Source organism: Coturnix japonica, chromosome 5, assembly GCF_001577835.2.
Source record: "Coturnix japonica isolate 7356 chromosome 5, Coturnix japonica 2.1, whole genome shotgun sequence".
NCBI lineage: Eukaryota > Metazoa > Chordata > Aves > Galliformes > Phasianidae > Coturnix > Coturnix japonica.
The window spans coordinates 16,147,143-16,160,782 of NC_029520.1; the positions used below are offsets into that span (position 1 = coordinate 16,147,143).

Below are 13,640 nucleotides of genomic sequence, written 5' to 3' on the forward strand. Positions count from 1 at the left end.
GAAGTGGTTTTAGCATAGAGGAGCCAGGCTGGTGATGGGCCCTGCGTAGCCAACTTCAAAAATATACTCTGCTCCTTTCCTGGCGCATGTGCTCTGGACATAAAGAGATTTTTGACAGTTTTAATGTGATGTGGAAACACAGATATGCTCCCCTGGTATATAATAAACTTAAATCTTTTATTTCACTCTGCTTTGAAGAAGATGAACTGAAGATGGACAGTACTTCTAAACACCATTAGTCCCTTTTGTTTCCATTGGTATGGAGAACAGCCTACCTGCCCCACCTGCAATGACAGTGCACAGAGAGGTTCTGGGCAAGCAGAGGCACCGAGGCTTTCATCTGTGCATAAGACTGCTTTAGTATTTTCTGTCTCTGCAAATATTCAGTGAACGCTTGGATTATTGGGAAAAGTTTGTGAGAGAGCTTTCAAGTTTTTATATAAAAAAAGAAAGGGGGGGTGGGGAGAAAAACCAGGTTGCTGTATGTAAAGTGAGGCTTTGGATCAAACAGGAAACCCTTCATGAGTCCCTCAAAAATATGTGGTGATCGTTAAGGTAAGTTGTTGCTGTCCTAACTTTTTAACTAACATTTAAATGATTTTAACTTTTAATAATTGTCCTCTGTTGACCAAAACTGAACTTCAGTGTTGAATTGTGTGGTTGAATTTATTTTGCATGTGAGCTGAGGCACAGCAGTAACAGGAGCGTCTCCAGGGCAGCAAGAAGATGTGCCTGTGGGAGGCTGCTGGCAGAGACTGGGATGCTCCTGATTGTCAGGGCATAGCCAAGAGATGAGGGCCACAGCATGGCCACGAGAATGGGGACAGCCAGCAGGGTGGGGGCTCATTGTGGATATGTGCTCTGATGGAGCAGTTTTCTGTGCTTTCATCATGTAATGTCAGTAGAGAAGGTGCCTTGCTTTGGGTGACACGCACACTGCATGCGCTGGGTAACAAGCACATCAACATTGCTGGGTCTTGAGGCCTGCAGGCAGAACTGATGGCTGGAGGAGGGCAGTAGGGGGAAAAGGACTTTTCCAACCCTTGGGGGAAAGCACTTCCCTAAAGCCCTGTGGAAGGGGAGAGCTCTTCCATACTGGGCTCGGCTTGCCCAAGCCACAAAGCCTTTTGCAGCCATTAGTGCTGTCCCATGCTGCAAGCTGACTGCAAGGAGCATATCAACATCTCTGCAAAGTGCTCAGATTTCAAAGGCGGTCCTCCAAACCAGCTGCATCTAAAAAAAATTGAGTATTTTTTCTTATGATTTTTTTTTGAAGATACCATGCCAAGCCTTTTGAAATGAAAGCTGGGGCAGGCCTAGTGGAGATTAATGTAGGAAAAATGCTGCTGGCTTGATAAGCCGCAGATGTCTGTGAGATTTGCTGAGGCTGTTGACAGCTCATGACGACTCACAGCTTGCAAAGTCCTCCATCCATGGCTTGTGTGCTGGGTATATGGCTGCTGGTTTGGGTCAGGAGTTTGTGGAAATCTGCAAGAAAAATAATGTGAGTTTTAGACCTAATCTGGACCTGTTTTCATAATAGGCATTTCTTGCAGCTTTTTAGGCATAAAAAGTGATGTTTTTTGACAATATAGTGTTGCTACAGGCAACCGTGGTTATAACACTGTAATGAGAAGGCGTAAGCCGGTGAAATTCTCTGAAAGTATGAGATAGCGGAAATATAGCTTATTACAGTGAAGTATTTATTGTTATTATTTTAGAGAAGACTTTTGTTGGGTCTTAACAAATCAGCAGCAACTTGTATGACTTCTTTTCCTTTTTAAATAGCATCCTATAATCACAGTGTCACAGTCACTGTGCTGAGCATGACAGCAGGTCCTCCTGCAGCCCATTAGGGACAGGATTCAAGAAAAGATTTCATGTTTCTATGAAGAAAAGCTAAATAATACATCAGTCTCAAAATAAGGCAATTAAATAGTTCTGCTCTTCTACTGGTTCACATACATATGACCTTATTTTTAGCACAATGCTACTAGTTAGACTATTTCTGAATCAAACTGTTGTTTTTGCAGTATTGATGTCTTCACTGACTCTAAAATGTAGATGTGAAATTATCCCCTGCACACCGTCAGTGACCTTTCCTGCAGAAATCCCATGGGTATCTCATCCTCTGCTTGGATTAATGTTCTTCCAAGCCTGCACTCTTGAATGCCCTGATATCATATGTTCAGGTTTATTTTAGACAAACATCGAATTTAATTAAATTTGATGTTAGTTTTAATTTAAGTGATGCTTGTTTTCCATCACCTTAAAATACCTTTCCAGATGCTGGTGTTCACGTTGCACCTTCTTGGTCCTAGTACTTTGAGCATCTGGATAATGGGTTGGAATTAGTACAGCCACAGTGCTCAACAGTCTCAAACAAATGCAGAAAACTGCTTTTCCAAAATATTTTAAAGCAAAGTATTCTTTGCATCATTCACCGGAATGGCAGAGCGCCCTATTAAATTGCAATAAATATCAGGCCAGGAAGGATATTTGCACAATGCTGAAAGGGATTTAGTGATTCAAGAGCAGATTTGATTTTAATATGAATCTCTACAATTGTAGGGTAAGACAAAGATTAAGGCTCTAGAAAGGAATACATTTGATGTGTTTTGAGTAGTTCATGTGTTCATGTACTTTTTGACAAACAACTGTGCTGTAGCTCAGCTCTGAATTCCAAGTGGTTCCAAGTGCCTCCAATCTCATGCTCCATGCTCCTATTGGTTTTAATTTAATTCCGTTATATGTTGGGAGCAATGAGTCTATAATGTGAAAATGTTTTAACAAAATGGGTATCTGAATAAAATGGCGGTGCTACATAAAACCCCAGCAGAATGTTTTGTTAAAAGAGAAGTAATTTATGCCCAGATAATTAATGGTGTTTTACCACTAATTTTACTGAAATGTACACCACTTGGAGGAATAGTCACTGGAGCCTTTCACACCTGCACGGGATATGAAATCCCAAACAATTAAAGCAATTAATATTTCCTTCTGAAGAGAGGGTATCCATTGTGCATTAGCTAAAAGTGTGTTGCAGGAACAAAAACAAATGTGGTAAAGCAGAATGTGCGATCAGTGGAAAATGTACTGCTGGAGACTTTCTGACACATCTTGTCATTCCAGAAATTCAGAGTGATTTTGTGAGCAAGTGGCATCTACAAGGCTGAATTTATCATAATGCTCCTGGTACAAGGCTTTGCTTTTAAAGAATGATAACAGGGAGTTTTGGGTTTTCCTAATAAGAATTAAATGATGTTTGGTCTTTTGGTTGAAAACTGAGTACAAGTAGTATGTAGGGTTATAAGTCATCTTAAAAATCATAGAATGGTCCGGGTTGAAAAGAACCACAATGATCATCTGGTTTCAACCCCCCTGTTCTGTGAAGGGTCGCCAACCACCAGACCAGGCTGCCCTGTATTTCCACTTACAGTCTAGGTCCCAGGCAGGTGTATATTCAGTGTATACTTGACTTTGTCCTGTCCTTGCTGTATAAATGTTTACTCTGTTTATCCAAAGAGGGAAAAGTACTGCTCTGTACTGATCACTTCAGCTTCACGCTTGCTTATCATTATATTCTATATGTTATATTAAACAAAACTGCAAAAAACAAACACACACACAAAAAGAAGAAAAACAAGGAAAAGTTTATTTGTATCTCAAGGAAATAAAAATGGAAAAAGAAGAACCTTTAAGTCAACAGTTCCGAATGTCATTCCTGAGTGCTTGTGGAATCAAATCAAAGTGATTCCTTTGGAAGACAAAAATGAATGACGGTGTTTGACTGAAAATGTCACATTTGACTCCAGGCGTTGGTGTTTTTTGTGGTCATCTTAGCAAAGAAGAAGAAAACTGAAATCCCCTTCTACATTTCCTGTGCAAAGCGGGTGCAGTCTGTGGGCACTCAGAGCCATCCCTCTCCTGGTTCCCTATTTTTGGAAGCCTGTAGAAGGTCAGTGGGAAACATAACCCCCAGTTCCTAAGGCAAAAGCAGCCTGGATTATCATTCACAAGAAACTAAAGACAGAGTGCTATTAGAGAGCGAACAGCTACTCCTAATAGTATTTCCTAGATGAACGCAAGCAGCTTAAATTTCGGTGGTTCAAAATTAGTTGCTGAATTAGAAAAATGATTGGGTCAATTTTTTTTCCTTAATTACTGTCGCTGTCTGACTTTTGAAATCTAACTGTTGCTGCTGAGAAAAGACTTCAGGAACCTATCCACAAGAAGCCTTTTAATATTAAGAGCACAGTCATTTATCAAATAGCTAAGAAAAATAAATACTATAGCATGTATTCCTAATTGTTTTGTACTGCTTTAACATGCAGTTGCTGCAATTGCATTAAGAAGCCTGGGATTGGGTGTAACCAGTATTTTGTGCATTTTATTAGAAAATAGGCATTGAAAACTACATGAAATGCTTTGTTTCCCTGATGGCTGTCTCATGTTGGAGCTCCATGGATGTAACTTCTACTCTGAGCAGGATGTGCAGGAAGAAAGGTGCTTACTGTCTGCAAGCATTTGTCTTTAAGAAAAAAGCCAGACCAAAAGTAAAAAATAGAGAAGGAATAATGATAGAAGGAAAAAAAGGGTGAGTGTCTAGGATGAGTGTGATGTGTGGTGGGCAAGAAACTTTCTACACCTGTATTTTAATGCCTTCCATCCCAGGAGAGCATTGCAGAGCTGTGTGCTGGAGGTGGGAGGAAAAGCATTCTTCCCCATCTCGTTCAGTGAGACATGGGGAGGGTTTGTGGGCCTGGCATACTGAGTCCCTGTGCTACTCAAGCTCAGCTGCCCAGCCAGTGCGGCTCTGCCACTGTGGCAGTGCTGGGAAGCAGCTGTGTTGAGTCCATGGGGGATTCTTCCATCCTTTTGTGCCTGTTGGTGACTGTGAGTCTTTTCAGGGAAGGACATGTCTTCTCCAGGAAATCTGGAAAAAAAGAAAAAGAAGATCTTTTAGGTATTTATTAATTACTGTATGCTTTGATTTCACATTTTAAAGTTGTCATCCCTCAGAAGGGGAGAAAGCACTGAATTCATTGTTTGGTGAACAGCAGAAATTGATTTATGTCTCCTCTTGACTCAGTCATGCAGCAGAGGAGCAGCTGGTAATGCAACCAGTTAAAGAAAGTTAATGTAAAGAGGAGGAAATGCTTCATAACAGAAGCAAAGGGATATTATTAGCTCCTGCACTCTCTGGTAGTGAAGATCCAGGGAATGAGAGAAGCTCGTTAGGAGGCCAAGGAAGCTTCCCTGCAGCACCCATTCCTCTCTTCACAGGCTGGCTCCAAGGGCTGTGTTTGCAGCTGTGTCTGCAGCAGACAGCATGTACCTGGCTGTGCTGTGCTGGGGGCAGAGAGGTGCTGGGCAGTCCTGTGGTGGAGTTTGGCACCTTGTGTGTTTCTGTTGAGAGGGATTCTGTATTGTGCTTAGCTGTGCTGTGCTGTCAGAGACAAAAGCGTCGTGCATTGGAGCAGTTTTGAGGATAGAAAACACACATTTTCTATGTGTCAATCAAATTGAGCAGGAGACAAGTGACTGTTTGAAGGTGTGTGTGTGGCAAGGTACAGACCTGCTGGATGGGCAGTGTAGCAGTTGCTCTGCTCAGAGGATGCCACATTAGTAACGTGGCAAATTGGGGTCCCTGTCCTATACAGACCTGTATGTATACATAGGACAGGCATTACCCTAAACTACCTGAGCTTCATTTTAGAGAGCTGAAGCTTTTGCTCATATTCCTCTCAGACAGACCGTTCATGACTTTGCTTACTCTTACAGAAGAACGTTGTCCTCTTATTTGAATACTTGTTCCCTAGTGCCATATTGCAAGCCGTGAGCTCAGCAGGCCAGCTGTGAGATACTGCAATGTGCTGAAATTCCTACAAGGGGTGAAAAGGAAAATCAACATCGGTGATTTTCAACTTAAAAATGCAAACCTGCAAGGCTTTTCAACGACTTCATTAAAATTAGCAGTTCTTCATATAGGAAACTGTACAACAAACAAAAAGAATTTAAACCCTGGAAAATGTGCATGTGAGACCATCTGAGGCTAGGTGTGGCTCAGGAGTATCAATGATGCTTGCATAGCAGCATGAACACCTCTTTGTTTCTGTTCGAGGATGTCTTTAGTGATACTCTGCTGGACTGCATTCATTGTTGTCCTAAGTGCATCACATTGATGCTGAAAGGTATTGCAGGATCACCTCAGGTCCACAATAACAATCCCATTTTTACAGCTTTAAATGAGGTATCAAATTGTAAAGTCAATTCTTGCAATTAATCTCACGCTTACAATATTGCATTTTATATTATGAAAAGGTCATTCTCTTTTGCATATTTTTTTCTTTAATTCAACTGGTTCCTTCCATACAGTAGTTCCCAGTTTCTTTGTGTTTACAGTATTCTTCAGCTTATTTTACTGGACTAGTTTGGTTTTGTGTCTCAAGGTCCTGAACAAAAATATTTAGACCCTTTGCCATGTACCTATTGTTGACAATTTCTGCTAACAAGTTTTCTCCAGCTTGATACCAAACTTCTCAAAAATATTCATTCCATTTTGTCTTCCCTTGGTTTTCATTCAACTTACAGTTTCTCTGCTAAACTTTAGTGTCCTTCAGAGTAATGTTTTTCCCAAGTCCCCATTTCAGGTAGCGTATTAATATCTAGTGAGGCATGTTTTATTTAAATGTAGTAATAAAGAATGTAAAAAAGAAGAGCAACAGCTCCCAATCTCCAGACTGAAAATTAGTTTGTCCTTAGCAAGTGAGATGGTTTTGGCAGCAATCACACTAAACAGGGATTTTCCAATCTTGGCTGCTAACATGAGATTCCTTGTTTAGGATCACGTTGCTTGTAGATTACAGAATTGGCCACAGAATAGACACACTGCTCAAATGACAGATTTGTCCAACCTGTGCTGTGTTACAGGAAACGAGGCCATGTTTTGTAAACCAGAGCTAATATTTTCCATCTGTAACCAAGTACAAGACTGATGAAGGACATAAAGAATATTATGCAATGGAGAATGACTGAAAGGAGAAATCTCAAGCCTTAAGATATTGTGTTTCACTTATTTGCTTCTCTCATTAATTTTCAGGACACCTCAAATAATAATACAATTCTTACCTAGCTAAGTATATCTTAAACAATCCAAAGCAGCTATAATCAGATACTCCAAAGAAACTTTTATAGCTATCCTGGGCTTTAAGACAAAACATTTCCATTTAGAAGCTGACTTTGTAACATCCCCATGAAAATACATTGTGCGTGTTACTGGGTAAAACATTTTGCTTGTGCTTTTTGCCCCCCTCCTTCCTAAAGGACTAAACTGGCTCTGCTAAATTTCTGGTGAACTCAAACAGGTAGGGTATGAGAAATCCAGGACTCCCATTTCTATCCTGGCTATCCCCCTGAAGATGACAAATTTAGAAATGAAGTACCAGATATTAGGCACAAAGAGCTTCCTATTTCTAGTTAGAAGAACAATAGAATCTGTAATGCACATATATGCATGCTGTAGTATTCAAGGATAGTCAACTTTTGTTATCTTTTAATTGGATATTTGCTTGTAGTGGTGCTAAAAAAACTCTTCCCATTTAGGTGTGTGAATGGTGGAAAAGAAGGGAAGTCTCCTAAACAATTCAAAAGATACCTACATCAGGGATACTTGGTAGTCTGTAGACAGAAATAAAAAATAGTCTATTCCTGAAACAAGTATTTCAAGTAGGTTGGATGATGCATCACAGGCTCCAGAAATGGATTAATGACAGATGAATGGACCCCACATCTCTGGATAGGTGCAGGTTTGTGTGCCACCTCTTGGTTGTTGGATTGTTGTTTTTTTAATGGTGACCATTTCCTCAAAGGTTTTCCTGTTTGGTTTTCTTTCCTCTCTATAGGACAGCTCCCTCTCAGGCAGCATTTTATTCCTAAAATTCACTTCATGGGAATTGAATCTTGAGGGAAGGGAAACTGGTTTCCTGGTTCTCTGGAAAGAGTTCTTGCTGACACTTCATCACATGAGCATCAAGTGTGTACAAACAAGATTTCAAACATGCAAGACTGGAATTGTATTTTAGAAGACAGTGTCTGGAAGCGACAATGTGAAAGTGTGGGCTGAGCAAAGGAGACCGAGAACTTAAAATACATAAATAAATAAACATTGTAGTAGAACCACTGCAGGGTATAAAGGGAACGCTGCTGCCAGGCTGGGTCTTTCAGGGAGCTGGGACAGAGAACCTAGCAGGTTTTGTGTTGAACAGATGGCCACAAAAATGTCATGCTCATAGAAGGGGATTTCCAAAAGGGCAGAATTTGGCTCCATTTCTCCTAGCTTGTGGTGTCTGCACCAGTCGTGGGGTTGTGTTTTAACTGCAGAGAGAAAATGCTCTGTCTATAAGGGAAATAGTCCTCTGCTAGGTTTTATTTAATAGTGAATGAATGTGTAAAGACTATGAGTGGTGTGATTTTTTTTATTTTTTTTTTTCCTCCTATAAACCATTTCACCTACTTCTGCCCTAATTTCCATCTACCTCCAGAGTAGCACTTGACTCTGACCAGGACTATGGTGATGCTGTATAAATATTTTTAAGTGCTTCTAGAAAGCCAGTTTTCTGTACAAAACCATGGCAAATAATTCAAGAGAAATAAAGTAGCATAGGTGACTTGCTTTTACTGGATAATAAATGCCAGTATAAAATCTGGGGTTTCTAATAATATATTTTAGATATAAACGTGCTTATAGAACATGTTTTCAAGCAAAGTTTAGTATCAAACAGAATGGTTTTCTTATGCTGAGCAACAAGCATTTCCAGGTGCAAACTGCTTGCAGTGATGCTAGAATCTATGGTAAGCTGTGGCTGCATAAGGGAGGGAAGTGCTGGTACACCTTTGTGTGGTAATATTGTCACAGGCCGCTGTTTCAAAGAAGTTGTCATCCTATCTCAAGCAATCAGAGGTGGAAAAAATGAAAGGTCAGTCTTCAAAAGAACACCCTTAAACTCCTTGCTGGCTGACATGACAGGGGGTGTGTGTCTTAAAGGTAGGTATCCAAAAGTAATTCATTTATTAATTGTTGCTAAATGTAATTCATTATTCTCTGATGTATGTTTGTCTCTGGCCTCTTCCACCTTCCTGTTTTATATATTTAACCCTGTCAATGTGGTACTTTATCATCTTTATCACTACAGCTTCTCCAAGTAATGGAAAAAAATAGATTGTGTTGGGTAGTCCTTTCTGCTTGAGACCATATTATTTTGGCAAAATGGGCCCTTTGACTCCAAAACCAATCGGATTCAAATACTGGTAGACTGATCACAGTTCACAGTGAAAAATTAAAGGTGAGCAGGACTGCCTTCAGCCCTCATGCTTCTCTTCAGAAAAAAACAGCTCATAAATAGTGCAGGCTCTCCCACTCTGCTCTTTAGCAGTCCTCGCACATAGCCATAGACCTACTCGCATTTGTCACAGCATGTCCCAAGAGCTCAGCCAAGGCAGGAATTCAGCTTTACTAATCCCAAGCAGCTTCCTGCAAGATCAAGTATCAGGGAAAGAAATATGTTCTTTTATAGCAAAACTAAATTTCTAACCCCTCGCCTCATGCCAGAACCAATGCTGCCACTCGCTCCAGTCTCAGTGGTGAGTCAAAGGTGGCAGATGTCCCTGCTGCCTTCAACCTTCCTCCCCCATCTGATTTGGAGCCTGCGAGTTGTTATTGGTAATTCATGCCTATTGGTTTCCCAGCCATAACCTGTGCTGTATTCAGCAGAGTCCATCAGAAGTCATCCAGTTGCAGAGAGGGAATTGTCTTTATGCTTTCTGGAAGTGCTGACTTTACCAAATGCTGTTCCTTCTCTCCTAGAAACGATCTGAGGCTGGAACTGTTTAAGTTTGCCTTACATTAGAGTTCAAAGTAAGAATTCACCTTTCACTTTTGTCCAAAAGTAGATGTATTCTGTATTTGGTGACACTAATTCTTCTACATGCTGATACTGTTGTAAAGTAAGACCTTCACCTTGTAAAGCTCTAACTGTTGATATTTGGTATTGTTTTTCTAAGGGTAAGACTATGCTTCAGGCCCTAATTAGGTCTGATTTGAGAAATAGACAATTGTTGATACCTGTTCATTTTAGCCTGTTTGTTGGTCACTGTTTGGAGACAAAGGTAGGTTTGGAACTGGAGATCTTAATCTGAATCTAAATAACAGGGACACACGATAAAGCCAGTCCTTCCAAAATGATTGCTGCTGCTGGAATCGCTAAGTGCCTCCTTGCTGCTTCAGACCAGGCTGGGGACAACTGGCTGTCTATTCTCTGGCCTGGGCTCTGTTAGGGTGGTTGTCTGGCTCAGCCAGGCGTGAGTCTGCTGCCTTGGAGCAGTTCAGAGGCAGTGTAAGGATAGCTTTTAGTTGCTGCTTGCATTGACTATACCTCTTATTTTAAGATGAGTAGCGAAGACAGGCAACAAAGTTGCTGCAGAAAATTGGTGTCAGTGAGCCTCTATAACTAGCTGACCTCCTGACATTTGCAGCAACAAGCTAAAGGCCAGCTGCTGCAAAGGAATGTTTTCCTGTCCAGTGTTGGCTGGAAATACCTGTGATGATTGTGAATAAGTCTAGCACTGAGATAGGGAATAGGACTGGGGAAAGGAAATCATTTAAGCTTGTTTATGGGGATCCTGTTGATTGTAGTTTTGTTTGTAATTGGCTGTTGATACGGAGGATTGCAGGAACCCACTCCTCCTTAAGTCACAGTTAAGTCTTCCTAAACTGATTAAACATTTTCATAGTTGTAAGGCAGTGGTTTGCACTTGACATGGAGGCTCCAGCTCAGAAAGCCCTGGATGCTGATTCAGGTCTTGGATCCTTCATCTAATTTGGATGAAGGAGACTACTTCACTATTGTCATTGCTGTTCAGAGGTACGGCTGTGTTACTGAATGGAGCCAGGAAACAGGGTCAAAGAATTCATAATGGATGGTGCCTGAGTTGGAAAGTTGGAGCTGAGATGTCATGGCAGAACTAAAAGCTGTCATGGCTGTGACTTGGAGTCAGATCTGTGGGCTGGATTCATTGCCAACCTTGCAGCTCCTTGCACCGGGACTCCGACTTATCCTAAGAACTGGTTTTCTTGTCACGATTCAAGACTGAATTAGTGAAGGACAAGTGCAATGACAAAGGTTGGTAGCAGGGCATGGTCCTGCTCTTTGTGCTGCCTGTAGGTTTGGGCTGAAGTCAGGGTCTGGGTGTGTGGCTGTCCAGTGACTCACTCAGGGGCAGTGTTTACAGGAGGGAAAACACAGGGCCAGAATGAATTAAACACCTTATTTGTTCAGTGGTTCCCATTGTTTCCCATTTTGGGAAATTCACTCTTCAGTCTGTGTCCAACTCACTTGAAAGCCTTGTGTGTATGTGTGATATTTGGATCTCTGAGAACAGCTCTGACCCATTACATTTCTTTTCAGTGGTAAATTGTTATTTATAGTAAGGAGTTTGACTGAAGCTATGGAGCTATTGGCTGTATGTCTTACAAGGCAAGCCAAACAGGGAACCAAAATAATTCTGATTCAATTTCCTCTAAGCCCAAGCCCTGCTGCTACTTGTGGGATCTTTAAAAAAAAAATAATCTCATTAAAGCCTTTCTGACCTGTTTGGTTCCTTCTTTATCTTACAGAATGTGGACCTTTCATCCAATTAAAGCACTGAAAAACAAGAGTTCCATGTAGCTGGGAAGTTGGAAGGAACAAGTTGTAAAGTTATGCTCTCCTTCTGTAAGGAAGGTTTATTGTATCTTTAGCTGGTTTTCTCCCTAGTTATCATCGAAGGGCACATGGATACCTGGATCTACACAATGGAGAAGTGGAGGCACTGGGGAGACTTGTGTCTTTTAACCCAGGAAACTGCAGATGTAAGATGCCTCAAAGAGCAAAGGATGCTCAAGAGGAGGATAAAATTTGGTATTTTACTATTTCAGATGCTCAAGTGGGCTGGGTTCTGTTTTTTGAAGTCTCATCTCTGTCCCTACTTTGATTACCTGCTTTCCTCTGAGTATTTCCCTTTACTTTTACAGCTGTAATTGAGCAACTATATGACAGAAACTCCTGGATTTCTTCTCCTCATCAGTTCTGATAATGCAGGTTTGAATTAAATGCCACAGAAGCAGTTCATAGAAGAGCAAAGGTGATGCTGTGTTGGATTCCTCTTTGCCTGGGTAGCAAGCTGGCATTGGGCCGGGACCAGCCATGGTTTACCAGGTAAGAGCTGCTCGTTTTCCTGCTCCTCAGGCATTCATTGCACTCCGTTCACACTTCCCTCCCCACGGGGCACATCCCTGAAGGCTGATATTTCATATCACCACATTGCCACAACCCTCCATGACAGGGAGAAAATTTCAGTCGTTTGCCTCATTTACTTGCAAACCTTTATAAATACCGCAACTAATAGCCCGGGTAAGTGGAAGATTAATTTCCATACCACCTGGCAGCAAGCTGTGGATTAGGCTGTTGTCCCTCTTGTGGGTTTAATGTTCGAGGAGCAGAGCACTCAAGTGCCCAGACAATCGGCCTCTTGTTTAAACAATGAGCTTATAGGTCTTGTTAGCCAGCGCTCTTAAATTTTCATTTTATTCCGGTATGCAGCCTTGTGTGATGTGGAGAATTGCTTCAGCACAGAAAGACTGTAAACCTGTTCAATTAAAGGAAGTGCTCAGATCCAGCTGTTGACGTCCTGTGAATGCCAGCGGCCCTAGCAAAGTAAATAAGGCAGACACACTCCGCCCTTGGAACAGATACAAAGATTTGAGCCTTAATTCTCCTGAAAGAAGAGTCTTTGTTTGGAAAAGACCGTTAGCAAAAGTAAGAGGAATGTAAGACTTGATGCATAAAATACCCGGTTAGACAAAGTCTTCTGCAGATAACAGAGAGGTCTCTATAGTAGGGGTCTAGTAAAAAAAAAATTAAAAAATAAAATAACAATCTGTTAATATCACGTACAGTACAAGATCCTCTTACAGTTACAGAATTTTCTTCTAAATACTCAACGCCTTCTTCTCTTATGGGGAGACATATGTTGCAGATGAATTTATCCTATACTTTCACTTCCAAGAGAGAGACTAACGGGCATAGGTGTGGTGTGCGCACACTTACAGCATGTGCAAGAACATGCTCTACCCTGTTTGCATGCACTTTTGGAGAGATCTTTGTGCATTTTCCCTGTGGGGTTTTCCAGTTGCCTCGCTTACTCATGGGTGGCAGAAGGTTTTTTGGAGGTCATCTGGTTATGGTAAATGTCTTTGTAGGGGTCAGAATATGTGTGTTTGTTTTTATGTACATATGTGGGCTGCTTCGAAAGTAGTGCCTCTTGTTTTATTGTTAGCCCACAACCTAAGAGGTGGGTGGTGGTGGTATGGCAGTAGAGTTGAACCTTCCTGACAGTATTCTGTTACGTGTTGTTGCAGTGTGACAGAGAGCAGCAGAAGGGCAGTATGACACTGAAGTGTAGAGAAAACAAAGGTGTGTCATTGAATTCCTCTATACAGAAAAAAAACAGCACCACTGAGATTCATCAGTGCTTGCTGAACATTTGTGGACACCAACCAGTGGATGTGAGCACAGTGAGGCAGTGGGTCACCTCTGCTGGTG

General features: G+C 41.3%; 1 protein-coding gene and 1 long non-coding RNA gene across 14 annotated transcripts in view; one reads left to right on the plus strand and one right to left on the minus strand.

The window, feature by feature from the left end:
• Nucleotides 1–3,634: 3,634 nt before the first annotated feature.
• LOC107314671 overlaps nucleotides 3,635–13,640 on the minus strand; it is a 47,864-nt gene continuing 37,858 nt past the window's right edge. For 10 of the 13 annotated variants that reach the window (XR_004307429.1, XR_004307427.1, XR_004307423.1 and 7 more), the window contains 2 exons: nucleotides 5,777–5,885; nucleotides 3,635–4,936 (listed from right to left, as the gene is read on the minus strand). The gene's annotated coding sequence lies outside the window, so the exon portion shown is untranslated. The remainder of the gene's footprint in view (nucleotides 4,937–5,776; nucleotides 5,886–13,640) is intronic. The other 3 variants (XR_001555573.2, XR_001555568.2, XR_004307426.1) reach the window with 1 other exon arrangement.
• Nucleotides 6,769–12,955, plus strand: LOC107314672. Its single transcript, XR_004307431.1, has 2 exons — nucleotides 6,769–12,254; nucleotides 12,639–12,955. It is a non-coding gene; the product is annotated as an uncharacterized LOC107314672 (long non-coding RNA).